This window comes from Delphinus delphis, chromosome X, assembly GCF_949987515.2.
Source record: "Delphinus delphis chromosome X, mDelDel1.2, whole genome shotgun sequence".
Taxonomy (NCBI): domain Eukaryota; kingdom Metazoa; phylum Chordata; class Mammalia; order Artiodactyla; family Delphinidae; genus Delphinus; species Delphinus delphis.
Window position 1 is genome coordinate 13,131,630 of NC_082704.1, and position 14,726 is coordinate 13,146,355.

The following is a 14,726-nucleotide window of genomic DNA, read 5'->3' on the forward strand; positions in this document are numbered from 1 at the left end:
CCCGTGAGCCATGGCCGCTGAGCCTGCGCGTCCGGAGCCTGTGCTCCGCAACGGGAGAGGCCACGACAGTGAGAGGCCCGCGTACAGCAAAAAAAAAAGCCCAGAGGAAGGCAAATTTGTGCCAGCGACAAAGAGCTAACTTTCAAAAGCAAATGCTTGAAAGTGACTGACTCCAATAGAATACCTTCTAGTCCCCTTCCCACCTATACTTAAGTAGAGATAATATTTTCTTATTCTATCGTATGAATAATGCAGCATTGGTTTTATATTATACCTCATTTGTCTTACAGGACTTTAAGTTTCTTGGTGACAGGGACAGAAATCCCTGCTTTCTCTTCTATCTCCCGGGACTCAGCACGGTATGTACACACAAAAGCCTTGGCTAAGTCTCTTCTCCCACCACCCACACCCCACTCACACAGAACTCAGTTTCTAGAAGGTGCCACACCCTTTCATGCAGCTGCGGGGAGAATGCAGCATGGCGCAGCTGTTCATAGCAAGGGCGCCAGAGTCAGGCTGCCTGGGTTCACATACCGGCCCCGCCTCATATTGACTGTACAACCTCTGCGAACCTCATGTTAGCTGACCTCACAGAGAGGTTGTAAGGTGGCAACAGGGCAGTGCATGTAAAGCACTTAACAAGGCCTCACGCATACAAGGTACTCACCGAATATCAGATATATAATTAACACTACTATTCCAGCAGGCGCAGAGTGAAAAGGTTATCAAAATTGGATAACCATTTCATATGCTGCCTCAGATACCTGGCCCCAAATATACCCCTACTTAGATCGAACCCGACTTAAACTTTGAACCTGAATCCATCACACTCCAGCCTTATTATACTAGTCCATTTTACTCACCCTTCCAGAACCAATTTTTCCTAGAGATGGATTTGATACATGCTGGGCTCTACTTGAAGGAATCCCGTTCTCTAAAGAACCAGAAGAGCTTCCTCCCTGAGACCCCAACCCGGCCAGTACCTTCCCTTCCTTCTCTCTGTCTGCTCCCTACCTCTGCAAATTCAGGCTTTGATGGGGCCGGGGGAGGCCAGAGAACTTGGCATCTAGTAACCGCACCAAGATGCCGGCTCTCCCTCGCGGAGGAAGTCCTTGAATGTCATATTCCCTGATGGCCTCTAGAGGGCAGAAGAGAGAAAGGCCCAAAGGCTGAGCAGGCAGAGCTCTCGCATGGGGGTCCAACTTGGGCCCCTGCCAGAGGAGTCTTGAGTTGCACAGTTCAGAGTTTGACCATCAAGAACTAGCCCACAAAGAGAGATGAAAACGTACAGCAAGATTTTAACAGCATTTCTACGTCCAGTTCACGTTACTGTGTCCCGCTTAACACTGAGCTGGGGATAAAGGCACTCAGAGCCGTAGAGTCGTGTACACTTTTCAATCTGCAGTGTGTAACTGTGGCTCCGACCAGACATAACACAAATTGTGTTGATGATATTGCGCAAGTCAAAGAGTAAAAACAGAACAGCAGCCAAACACACTGGGTAAAATGTGATGACAGCAAAGTAATCCAAAATAAAACCCAAACACTTTGGGGTCAGTCATGCTTTAAAATAAATCACGTTAATCTTATCCCACCCTGACAGAATTAATAAGTGAAATTAGACAAACCATTTATGTTATTCCAGAAGCCAGAAGCTGTGTTCTAGTGACATTTAACACACACAATCATTCTCCTTCAGGTTTAACAACGGTATTTTGGTCACAGACACTGTCAGTCCTATCACTATGGACAGCCAAGCTTAAATGATCCCCAAATCACCAATCAATTGGGTGAATTACGTGGAAAATAAAATCCAGAGACAACAGCTGTTTGAATGAATCTAAAAGACCAGTTGAATCAATCAAAATGGATGAGCCCCACAGATTCACTGTCTCCTCTAACTCTTTGAATGCGATTGTCATGGTAACCATTCCTTAATCATGTCCTTCAGAATAGTCTCTCCTACCTAAGAAACCAAAGAGCAGTGAACCCCAAATATCTTCTTAATTAGGTACAGTTGTGATGGTACTGAGCAGCCGCTTAGACTTCTCATTTATCCTGCTTCGATTCAAATGCTTACGCTGCTATGGTCGTTAGAGACATCGGCATTTGCACCATCCAGAAACACACTTGAAATGTTGCCATAACATGCAACAGGAAATACAAACGAGATGGCCACCGACTTCTTTCCTTTAGCAGAAGAACTGATAAAGTGGCTCTTATCCGGCAAAATAATTAATTGGTATAAATAAATGGTTCAGATAAAAGATGCCTCATTTTAATAATTTCAACATAATCAGGATCTGCAATATCATCGAGTCTTTACCAGCACATTAACTTAATAAACAAAATCCAAGAGGATATTATGTTATAGAGATATAATAAAGTCTAATTTTGTGTCCTTAGACTGAGTATAATATACTCTATACTATGCCTGGAAGACCATTTATTCCACACAAGTTTCTACATCTATTATTTTATATGATATAATATTCTTCAAAATTTGCAAAGAGAAAGGTTTTATCTTTACTCAGTCTGGGAAAAGAGAGGTTATATTTTTTAAAAGGTATCTCCTAGATATACTACACATTTCAAGTTGTGATCCTTCTAGATTCATCCTTAGATTTTTATAGTTCCTTCAGAAAACTAAAAAGTGCACAACTTTTCCAAAGTTAGAGTGGTGACCATTTTAAAATATTGCATTGGAATATATGGAACGCTTTAAAATATCAAATGTGCTGTTACAGGTTTGCAACTAGTAATAAAAGGTCTCTCCTTCCAGATACGGCACAACCTGTAAACTAACAAAAGGATGAAAGGTAAGCAGTGTGCCCACCAGGCCCCCAATAAGCTCTAAGGAGAAATTTCAATGGGCCATTTCTGGATGCAAATTTAAAGAATTTGTGGTCACAAAGGGGGGATAAGAAATAAAAATACACGCGTTCCTTTTTAACTGGCACACTAAAACATGAAGAATACTTTTGCTACAAACACAAAAATAATCAAGTGGGACCACATCAAATAAAAAAGCTTCTGCACAGCAAAGGAAATGATCAACAAAATGAAAAGGCAACCTACGGAATGGGAGAAAAATATTTGAAAATCATGTATCTGATCAGGAACTAGTATCCAAAATATACAAAGACCTCATACAACTCAATGGCAAAATAAACAATTCAATTTAAAAAATGGGCAGTGGAGCTGAATAGACATTTTCGCAAAGAACAAACACATGGCCAGCAGGTACATGAGAAGATGCTCAACATCGCTAATCATCAGGGAAATGCAAATCAAAACCACAATGAGATACCACCTCACACCTGTCAGAATGGCTATTATCAAAACACCACAAATAACAAGTGTTGGCAAGGATGTAGAGAAAAAGGAACCCTCTTACACTGTTGGTGGGAATGTTAATTGGTGCAGTCACTATGGAGAACAGTATGGAGGTTCCTCTGAAAATTAAAAAATAGAACTACCATATAATCCAGCAATTCTGTTTCTGGGTATTTATCCAAAGAAACTAACTCAAAGAGATATCTGCACCCCCATGTTCACTGCAGCACTACTTACGATAGCCATGATATGGAACAACCCACGTTCCTATCAATGGATGAATGGATAAAGAAGATGCAGTACATGTTTACGCAATGGAATGCTACTCAGACATAAAAAGAAGGAAATCTTGCCACTTGCAACAACATGGATGGACCTCCGGGGCATTACGTTAAGGGAAATTAGTCAGAGAAAGACGAATACTGCATGATCTCTCTTATACACAGCATCTAAAAATTTAAAAACAAAAAACAAGCTCATCGGTACAGAGAACAGATTGGCAGTTGCCAGAGGCAGGGGGTGGGGAAATGGGTGAAGGGGTCAAAAGGTTAAAAAAAACCAGACTGTACGTGTTTTCTGCGTATGTCTTTACATAACTGCTGGCTAATGACCTTTATAAGACTAAAGAAAAGGAGAAAAACAAACAAAAAACTAAAACATTAAGAATACTTAGGAATAAAAAAGCCATCAATGACAGAATAAAGGGAACTAAAATGATCAGGCATGAGGAACAAGTAGGAACAATGCAAAAAAAAAAAACCCCAAAAGCCCCAAACCAAAAGCAAATTAAATGGTGAAATCCAGCAAGAAAAATGGAGCAGCAAACATTTGCTAAAGTCAAAAGGTAAAACCTCGAAATTCTTGCCCTTTGCCCTAATGTTCAATGGTATTTTCGTTTTGTTTTAAAAATATGGAGATTGATGTTCTTTCAGTGACTATTACAACGGTTCCCAAATAAAACAAATGATAAAATAAAAATTCACTTAATTGACTGATAGGTTTGAATTAGTCATTGCCAAGTTTACAACTTTCCCACAACTCCAAGCATTCTTTCATCAAGAGAAACAGGATTCCCCCCCCGCCCGGCCCCGATGACCATGAGTAGCTTTGTGGACGACTATAATTTGTGTCTTTCTATAAGTCACTGGGGAATACACACCCCCCAAATTAGAACTCCAAAATCAAAGCAATGAGGGACAGAGGATAAGTACAGATGCGTAAAACGTGACCATTCTGATCGCTGCATCTGGAGAGCACTGGCTGTCCCAGAAGAGAGGAACTCCTGAGCCAAAGCCTCATTCTAACCCTGCCTTCACCCCACAGCTATCACCAAATCCTAGCCATCTGTCCTGCAAGAGAGCTTTCCTACTTTTTCTTCCTTCTAATCACATTTCTACATTCGCAATTTGGTTCATGATTACTTCACACCTAGACCACTTCACCAGACTTCCCGACTATGGACGCACTCCCGTCTTCGTAGAACCGCCAGAATCACCTTTCGAATGTACCACCTTGAACGGCTCACTCCCTTTCCCCCCAACTTTCCTCCATTGTAATCTGAAGGCCAAATTTCTAGCATGAAATTCAAGGCCTTCCAGTCATACTCGAACCCACTTTTCCCCTTCTCCCACACTCAGCTCTGGTTCTGGCTGACTCCGTGCCTCTGAGCTCTGTCACCCCTACCGAGTAACAGGCGCTCGGGTGCACGCCACCGTCCCTACACCAGTGATCCTCAAGTTGGCTGCCCCTGGGGAGCCAGAGCAACTAGTAACGTCTCGGTGCCCCCCGTGCTCGGTGCCCCCCGTGTTCCCCCAGAGGAATGTAATGGGCAGCCACGTTTGAGAACCGCCGCCCCGAATTCCTAGAGCCCACAGTCAAAGTTCAGTGGGCGTGACAACCTCCGGGGGGGCGGGGATTATTAAAACACAAAGTGTTGAGCTGCATTCCCAGTGCTTCTGGTTCAGTAGGTCTGGGGTGGGGCCCCTGAATCTGCATTTCTAACGAGCTCCCAGGTAATGCTGATGCTGCTGGTCCAAGGACCCTACTTTGAGAAATACTGGTCTATAGTCATAACTAGTATAGTTATACAGTATAAATATATATATCATTTACACATAACAGTGACTATCATCTGCATACTTCATCTGGCAAAGGAGAAGGTACCGTCTTCTGGAATCCTATTACTGCCTTGTACTGTTGTTTACCTTTTGAGCCCATTTGTTCGTGAACCAATCTATAGAAAGTCTTAGGGATTATCCAGTCCGATTCCCTTTTTATAAAGTAAGTACTGAGGGGAAGTACTTTGCCCAGGGATCAGATGGTTATCGGTAGAACTTGGGCCAGGATTCAACACTCCCGACTCCCTCCTCCTCCCTCTCAGCGCAGTACTCTTCCCACCACATCCTCTAATCCCAATTAGAATGGATGTTCCTTCCTTGAGGAGATCCTTTTTGCTTTTGACGTCCCCCACAGCATCTAGCACACAGAGCAAGCAGTCAGTAAACGTCTGCTGCTTTCATTTGAGGAAGTGTTCGGACTCATACTCTAGAAGCTGCCTTTGGTACCCTATGAACTGTTTCCTTACGTGCTGGCCACTGGGCGGCCCTGCTCCAATCAATTAGCCACAGAATAAATCCTTCACATCGGGATGCACGCGGCCAGTGTCTGCTATAGGGACAATCACACACATGTAAAGGAAAATTATAGGGTTTTAAAAGTGGAAGGAGCGATAAGTTTATAAGGTGACACAAATCAACTTTCAAGTTATATGTCAGAAACTTTTACAAGTACCCCAAGTTCCATGTGACACCCAACAGGCCCACGCAGCTGTAACAGCCCGGCAGTGGGCGAGGTCTGGGCTGGACGGCTTCAGCCAAGGGGCCCTGACTTTTTGGTGCTGAGGTCCTGCCTCCTTGTTCCTTCACAGAAAATCCACAAGTAACTGAATCAAGGGTAAACAGGAGATAGAGGGGAAGGGAGATGAAGAGCAGCCGAAGGGCAGCGAGCGGCGACTGGGTGAGCAACGGGGGGCAAGAGGACGGTGTGACACACCCGCCCTGCCTGCCATCGCCACTGCACCTCCGCAGGCCTTCGAGCTATTTCCAGCAGCCTGGCTGAGGGGAGCATGACTGGGCCCGGCCTCCTGACTGACCGGGCCTGTCTACACCTGCGGGGCAAACACAGGATGCTCTGGTGACTTCTGCCGCCTCTACAATGGACAGGAAGTGCTGTACAGTCATGTCAGCTCACAGAACCTGGTGTCAGGCGTGAGCACAAGGAATGCAGCGGCTGTGCCACCACTTGGTTCACCACCAGCCCACAGTAACCCGTGACCTTGGCAGCCAAACTGGAATCCCCAGCCTCCATCATGGACTGTGGCTCAAGGGAGAGGTTCTCTCTGTCTCCTCTTTCCCCTTCTCTAATAACAGGTATAACAATGAGCATACGTAACAGATCCATACATTAAAAGTTTTCTTCCGATATACAATAAAATTTAATAAGTTAAATAGGTGACCTCTATAACCAACTCCCCCCTTCATGAGTATTTTCGCAGCTAACTGTATGAAGTTTTTGACTCTGGGTCTAATCACAGACCTGATGGACACATTCCGTGAACAACCATATCCCCAAGACATCCATTCCTTGATTCCTTCACTGCCATCATTTATATTCCAACTCTTGATGCTTTCTCAATTTTTCCTCTTCCAGTGACTTTAACACCATCCTAATGTTTGCTTGTCTCCCTCGGCCTCAATGTCCTTCTCAGGCTTGACCCCCCCCCCCCCCCCACCTACTAACGCCTACAGAGAACGTTCTGTTTACACAGCCAACTCAAGGAAGCAACATGTACTTGTAGTTGCTCGTAAGAATCAGCCAGGTCAAAAAGAAAGAATCAGCCAGTTCCAGTATACAGAAACCACTGGCAAGAAGACCTTAAAAGACCTCATCTTCTCACATAGCTTTACTGTCACACTGGCCATGCTGAGTAATTGCCCAGAGATTCTGGTCTCAGGTCCATGCTTCTACAAGCCAAGCAACAGCCTTTGGCCGAAAGCAATCAAACTCTGACCTGGATATTGGCTGCAAGCGTTGGCATGAGCTCACCGATTGTCACTGTTGCTAGTGATACCACAAATGCAAGGGTCAAAAAAGGGCTCACTGGGTTGTAGGGCACAGAATTTGTCAAGCCCGGGGCTCCACTCCACCACAAAGATGGCACGATGCCCCAGTGGTGGCAGACAGACAAAGTCCCGACGCAGTGCTCACACTAACCTGCTCAGTAACTCTTGTGCAACCAGACAGTGGTGAACAGCGCCGGGCAGCTCTCCCGGGAACTCACATTTTCACTATTCAGGGGACCCACAGTCCAAGTTACAGCACTCACGAAGAGACACTTCTCTTACATTACTAGTACGTAAAAGCAAACACTGCGCTTTTATCTACAAATTAATAATAAAAAGTGACTGATATATTCATTGTCTTTCTGAATCCCAAGTGAAAAATAATAGATTTAAAATAGATTTCTTAAAAGCAGTTTTAGATTTACAGAACAACTGAGCAGAAAGTATTTTCCACATACCTCCACAATACCTCCTTCCCAGTTTCCTCTATCTTTAATATCCTGCATTACTGTATTTTTTTTACAGTTGATGAGCTATCACTGATACATTATTATTAACTAATGTCAGTAGTTTACATTAGGGTTCATTCTTTCTGCTGTGCATTCCATAGATTTTGACAGATGCTGAAGTTTTTTGTTTTTTGAAACAAAACAAAAAAACCCAACCCTTTCCGGGAATTCCCTGGCGGTCCAGTGGTTAAGACTCCCACACTTCCACTGCCCAGTGCCTGGGTTTGATCCCTGGTAGGGGAACTAAAATCCCACAAGCCGCGTGGTGTGGCCAAAAACAAACAAACAAACAAACACCAAACGAAAAAACGTTTCCAGTACCTTCTGAGGAGCAATAAATCTCCTTACCTCAAGACCATTTTAATTGCTGTAGCTTTGTAAAGGCAAGTTTCACAGGAACGCTGTAATGTACATCATTCATTTCTTTTCAGTGATTCATGGTTTCAAAGACTGACTATAACATAGCCCTGCAAACATATTCAACTCTGATTATGTGAAAACCAACCATTCACAACTCTCAGACCTCCAGTATGGCCCCAAAAAAACGAGTCTGAAGAAATTCTTGGACCACAAAACAAAAAGTAAGAAAAACAGTCTCCAAGATGACATCTGACATGTTGGAATTAGTCTGCTGATGACTTGGTCTGGAGATGTTTATAAAAACAGCTTTGTCATGAGAAAGCAGAGCAGTGTAAGAGAAGTAGCATCGGGAGACAGAAAAGAGGAGGAAGAAAACTGGGAAAGGAAAGCAGGGACGGGCAGAAACAGTCGAAATCGGGAGTGGCAGATGGACACGAGATGCAGGACAGAGTGGCAGCAATGGAAAGGAGAGCCAGCTAGACATAAAAGGACGGTGACAGGAATTATTTTGAGGGGGTGAGTGAGGAAGGGACAAAGTGCGTCTCAACACTCTAGCCCTTAAATTGCCTAATCATTCATTCAACTGAATATATCAATGGGAAAGCAACATTCAGCATGTTAAAAGCCGGCTTTGCACGTTAAGTGTGTAAAGATGGTACACCTTCCATCCACTGAAAATTCCCTCTGAAACCCATTTCAAATCTTTTGGAAGCCTCTAGGGATAGGGTTATTCCTGAATGATGATTACATACACACACTAGCTGGAGGTATAGACCTACAGGTGTAAAACATTTATTCTGATGCTTTCATTTTTAATTTATGAATAAGTGTGAAGCAAAATTCAAATTAGTTTATTTGTCCTGTCCTTGGGGGATCTGACATCTCACCCTACCTACTTCAGAAGAACATATACTGCTTCTCTGTTTTATCAGGATTGTTTCTCTCTTGGTTCTGATTTCCCTTCAATCCAAGTATGTAATGAGGCTATTCAATGAAGAGACTGTGGTTTACTTGCAGGCAAAATCTTCAGTACTCGCCTTTAGGCCACCAGGGAAAGGTTCTAAGAAGTCAAACCTGGAATCTCCTTGTCACATTATTTGATCTTAAATATAGAGAAGAAAACAGCGTTCTGGATTTAGAGCTGGTCTTTGGATTGAGAAAGATCCAGAAACTTTCAAATCTCAGTTTATAGAAAGCAGCTCTCACACAAAAGCAGATCAGTGGTTGCCTGGGGAAGGATGCGCTGCAAAAGGCTCTATGCCTCTGCCGCAACTTGTGAAGTTGTATGCCTTAACTGGATGCAGCTTACTGTACATAAATGATACTCCATACAGTGGGTATTAAATCATCTTGATAATCATTCCACAGTGTACACGTGTATCAAATCATCACATTGTACACTTCATTTTTTTCTATTTTCTTGTTATTTTTTAAACCATTTTTTAAATTGAAGTATAGTTAATTTACAATGTTGTGTTAGTTTCAGGTGCACAGCAAAGTGATTCACTTATCCATATATGAATATATCTATTCTTTTTCAGATGCCTTTCCATTACAAGATATGGAATATAGTTCCCTGTGCTATACAGTAGGTCCTTGTTATCTATTTTGTTTTTAGTGTGTTTTTTTTATAAATCTATACTTTCATTAAGACAAAAACTGACAGTGTTGGTATGAAGTTTAACAGTTAAACAAAAGTTTTCACAGAAACCTAACACATGCCTAAAATGATTTTACAGTGGAGTTCTAGATGCAGGTCTAGACGATGTCAAGAACTGATGGATCTCATGATTCAAGACAGCATTTTGGGTTTTAGTTAATTCTTAGGATTAAAAAAAAATGTTTTGTTTTAAAGTGAACCACTGCCCCAGTATGAAAGTTTAATCTTCTCCTGAGACCAGGGCTTCAGAAATCATTCAACTCCTGAAGTGATTCAGTGAATTTGTGCTGTCAGTGACTGAACCCTGCCACCAATGGTTTCAAAGTTCAAAAAACAGAGACTCCAAGAGTTTTCCACCCTAAGAGCATCGGCCCTTGCCTTTCCCTACTCTCCCACCTCCTATACCACCCTCTGCCCTTCCCCAAATACTTCAGCCAGTGGCTTGGGTGGAGAAGCTGACATTTATAACTTCGTAACTGGAAAAGAAAGGGTCTTCTTGTCAATTTCAAGAATTAGCACCTCTAAGACAGAATGACCTGCCTGCATATACACTCCAATAAGACTTTTCCTCCTCAACCAGTTTCCATCCCACAGACCACAGCTTTGGTAACTTCTTAACTGGCTTAGTCCTTTGTTGGGAACAGCATTAAGCTCAGGCAGGGAACACGTTGGCTTCTAAGTTTCAGGCATTCATAGCTTTTAAACAGTGTCTCAGTCCTCATTTAGGCTGCCAATGACATTTTTTGAAAGGATGAAATATTCTGGACACAGAACCAAATCATCATTAGTTGTTCTTTCCTTTGTTTCACCACTTCCCCCATCAGGCCCCAAATTTTAACAAAAATGACCCTAACCCACCTCCCTTCTTTCCCACCTCATCCCTCCCGCCCCAAATAATACACCAGTAATACTCAAAAACTACATACATGCTATGCTGTAAAAGTGCAGAGTTAACACTATTGGGAAGAAGGCTGTGGGTTGTGGAGATGCTCTTTGAAGATCTACAGTATCTTTTGCTCTCCCACATCCTATTCTGCAAGTTTTGTCCTTCATAGAAGGCCCTTTGCTTTTCTCAGCAAAGTTCAGAATGGGTTGTCTTGAAACACTGACCCTCCTTCCCCTCCACTGGGATGGGTGTGCAAACTACATAGCATGGAGCGTTTTTAAAGCACTTGGGCTGCTGTAGGGCACAGAAGCTATACTGGCTCTTCAAAGGACATCTTCTCAAGCCCCCTCTACGGTGTCAAGACAAGTAGAACTCTTTCTTTCCCCACTTGAAACCCACAGTCAGATGTGACAGGGGCTGGTAGTCAGGAGAGTTAATTCTTGTCATCTTTTTTGTCATCATCCTCCGAGGGGTAGGAATGCCACGTCAGCCTTTCCTCATAGGAGGATATGACAACCTGTGGGCACTTGACATTGGCCTCCTTGGCAGGGACCAGGTCAGCCTCATCAGTTTTTCCACTTCGTCAGGAACATGAGTTCTCCACTGGAGTCTGTAGCTCCAATAATCTGCTCCGGTTCCAAACCCCGGGCAAAGCCTCGTGGCTTTTCTGACTCTTCTTTCTTCTTTGGTTTGCTCTCCTCCCCCTTATCTTGCACATCAGAATCAGCTTTGCGCTTGCCTCCCTCTGATTTATCTGTCTCGTGTGCTGTTTTCTGTGATGCAGGAACTCGGCAATGAGGCCGGGGCGATCCAGGTTTTCTACTGGTTCCCATGTGCTGTCCTCATCGGAGGACCCCTTCCACTTTAGGAGGTGCTCCACTTGGCCCTTTACCACTTGACGGTCGCGAACTTTTTCCACCACTTGTTCTTCTTCCTCTTCTTCTAGCACCTCCTCCACTTTCTTCTTGTTTTGTTTTCCCCATAGTGCCCTCCAGCTTTCCGGTATAAAGGGTGAGGCTGCTCAGAGCGAGAGGAATCGGTGCCGCGCTACCAGCGCATCTTGTCGGGCTGGCCGGGGGAGTGGCGACCAGAAAAGCAACAAGCCTGCTGACCGTGGCTGAGCCTCTCCCTGAAGCGTCCCTCCCCTCAGCCGAACCTCTGTTTTGTATACGGTAGTGTGTATCTGTTCATCCTAAACTCATCTATTGTAACTTATTTAAAATAGATTTATTTATTGTACCATGTGGTACACTTTAACTATATACAATTATATCTATTATTCTTTAATAAATTGGGGAGGGTTTGATATTTTAAAAGTGTCTCTAACAAAGGCCGACTGCTTTATCTGTAGATGCGAGTATGCATTTTCACCTCCTATTAGCTGGGCTGCTTGGCTTCTTTCCTTAGTGTGGTTAGGTGTGCTTACTACACTGGAAAATTCTGCATCTTATGGCCTAGAAGGGAAGGGCCTAGAATTTGAAAATTTGAACTGACCCTGGCATCTGGAGACACAGAACCTTTGACAAGGAACTTAAAGTGTCTCCTTAGCTTCTAGAAGCCATCTGCCTGAGGACTTTTTATAAAAATCGTTTTAAGTATGTGAAACTACCATTATTTACAGGGTGTTTCTTACAAACTATTGAAAAACATAAATTTTTGTTAATTCAAATGTCTAAATCCACTACTATGGCTTAGTGATACAAAAATTTTTGGAATTTATGTGTGTGTGTGTGTGTGTGTGTGTGTGTGTGTGTGTGTGTGTGTATACGCTTTAGTCTCTAAGAAACCTGGGAGGGGCACCTGTTACATCAGTTCAACTGGTCACACGAAAGTACAGATGATTGATTATGTCTATAGACAGACGCTGGCCATCAGCTTCCCAAACAAGAATAAAGTCTAATACTAGACCCGGCAGAAATTCAGTGAAAAACCAGCCCTTAACCTCTTCCTAATAAATCACACATTTTTAATCTGACAGGAGCCAAGCAGCCTTATCCGCACTCTAAAAGTGAAAGTGAATAACAAAACTTGTTAATCGAGTAGAGAAATTTACTTTTGTACCATCTTCGTCAAAACAACCTTGACGGTAACATCTCTACACTCCCATCTATCATGTCCTTAGTACTGAAAAGCACATTTAGAACTCGGTGGATATTGCAAATTCTTGTGATTAGAAGGTCTATGGAACATTTTATGCTTTGAATATATGTAAGAACCAGAGTTTTTTTGGTTTGTTTTATTTTTGGTTTGTTTGTTAATTTAATTTTTTTAACATCTTTATTGGAGAATAATTGCTTTATAATGTTGTGTTAGTTTCTGCTGTATAACAAAGTGAATCACCTATATGCATACATATATCCCCATATCCCCTCCCTCTTGCGTCTCCCTCCCTCCCACCCTCCCTACCCCACGCCCCTCTAGGTGGTCACAAAGCACCAAGCTGATCTCCCTGTGCTACGCAGCTGCTTCCCACTAGCTGTCTATTTTACGTTTGGTAGTGTATATATGTCCATGCCACTCTCTCACTTTGTCACAGCTTACCCTTCCCCCTCCCCATACCCTCAAGTCCATTCTCTAGTAGGTCTGTGTCTTTATTCCTGTCTTACCCCTAGGTTCTTCATGACATTTTTTTTCTTAAATTCCATATATATGTGTTAGCATACGGTATTTGTCTCTCTCTTTCTGACTTACTTCACTCTGTATGACAGACAGGTCCATCCACCTCATTACAAATAGCTCAATTTTGTTTCTTTTTACGGCTGAGTAATATTCCATTGTATATATGTGCCACATCTTCTTTATCCATTCATCTGTCATTGGACACTTAGGTTGCTTCCATGTCCTGGCTATTGTAAATAGAGCTGCAGTGAACATTCTGGTACATGACTCGCTTTTTTTTTTTTATATATCTTTATTGGAGTATAATTGCTTTACAATGGTGTGTTAGTTTCTGCTTTATAACAAAGTGAATCAGTTATACATATACATACGATCCCATATCTCTTCCCTCTTGCGTCTCCCTCCCTCCCACCCTCCCTATCCCACCCCTCTAGGCGGTCACAAAGCACCGAGCTGATCTCCCTGTGCTATGCGGCTGCTTCCCACTAGCTATCTATTTTACATTTGGTAGTGTCCATATGTCCATGCCACTCTCTCACTTCATCCCAGCTTACCCTTCCCCCTCCCCGTATCCTCAAGTCCATTCTCTACGGCTGCATCTTTCTTCCTGTCCTGCCCCTAGAACCAGAGTTTTTAGGTGCGTGAATAAAATATAAATCCCACAAAATGTAGAGTGCTGGCAACCAAGACTTACTTTGACTGCTCTTTTCTTTTCCTAGGTTTCACTGCACTTACAAAGCCGGTACACGTGTATCTTCTATCTGTGTATTTTACACCCATAGTAGCTCCAAAATGAAGCTCAAGCAAATCTCATTGGTTTAAATACAGAGCAAAACCCATTTCCAGAAGAGCAGTACAGTGTGCTGCAGGAAGCTGGGAAGAGCTGGCGGCTCGCTGACAATGCACATATTCATTAGCAGGCAATAATGAGGAACAGGAGGGGAAACTACTTCACAGCACAGCCCTATAGGCAAGGGGACAATTTTCTCACTTGTTCCAATAGTAAGCCTTTGGCAGTGAGTATCCATATTCATTATTTCACGTAGCTTTAGCGTTTGCGGGAGCCCTGGCCACAGAAAAGGGATGATTTTGTGTTCACAGGTTTACATGTGTACACAGCCTATGTAATCTCCAGATGTATTTTGTTGAATTCTATTCTAACAGTGACATTTCTGTATCAAGGGACACCAGATCTCACCCGACACCTGTTCTGGAGAGCAGCTTCCCTGACCATC

General features: G+C 43.1%; 1 protein-coding gene and 1 pseudogene across 4 annotated transcripts in view; both read right to left on the reverse strand.

The window, feature by feature from the left end:
* FHL1 (four and a half LIM domains 1) overlaps positions 1-14,726 on the reverse strand; it is a 60,816-nt gene that overhangs the window by 38,680 nt on the left and 7,410 nt on the right. The gene's annotated exons all lie outside the window — the stretch shown is intronic.
* Positions 11,306-14,271, reverse strand: LOC132418761 (chromobox protein homolog 1 pseudogene; annotated as a pseudogene).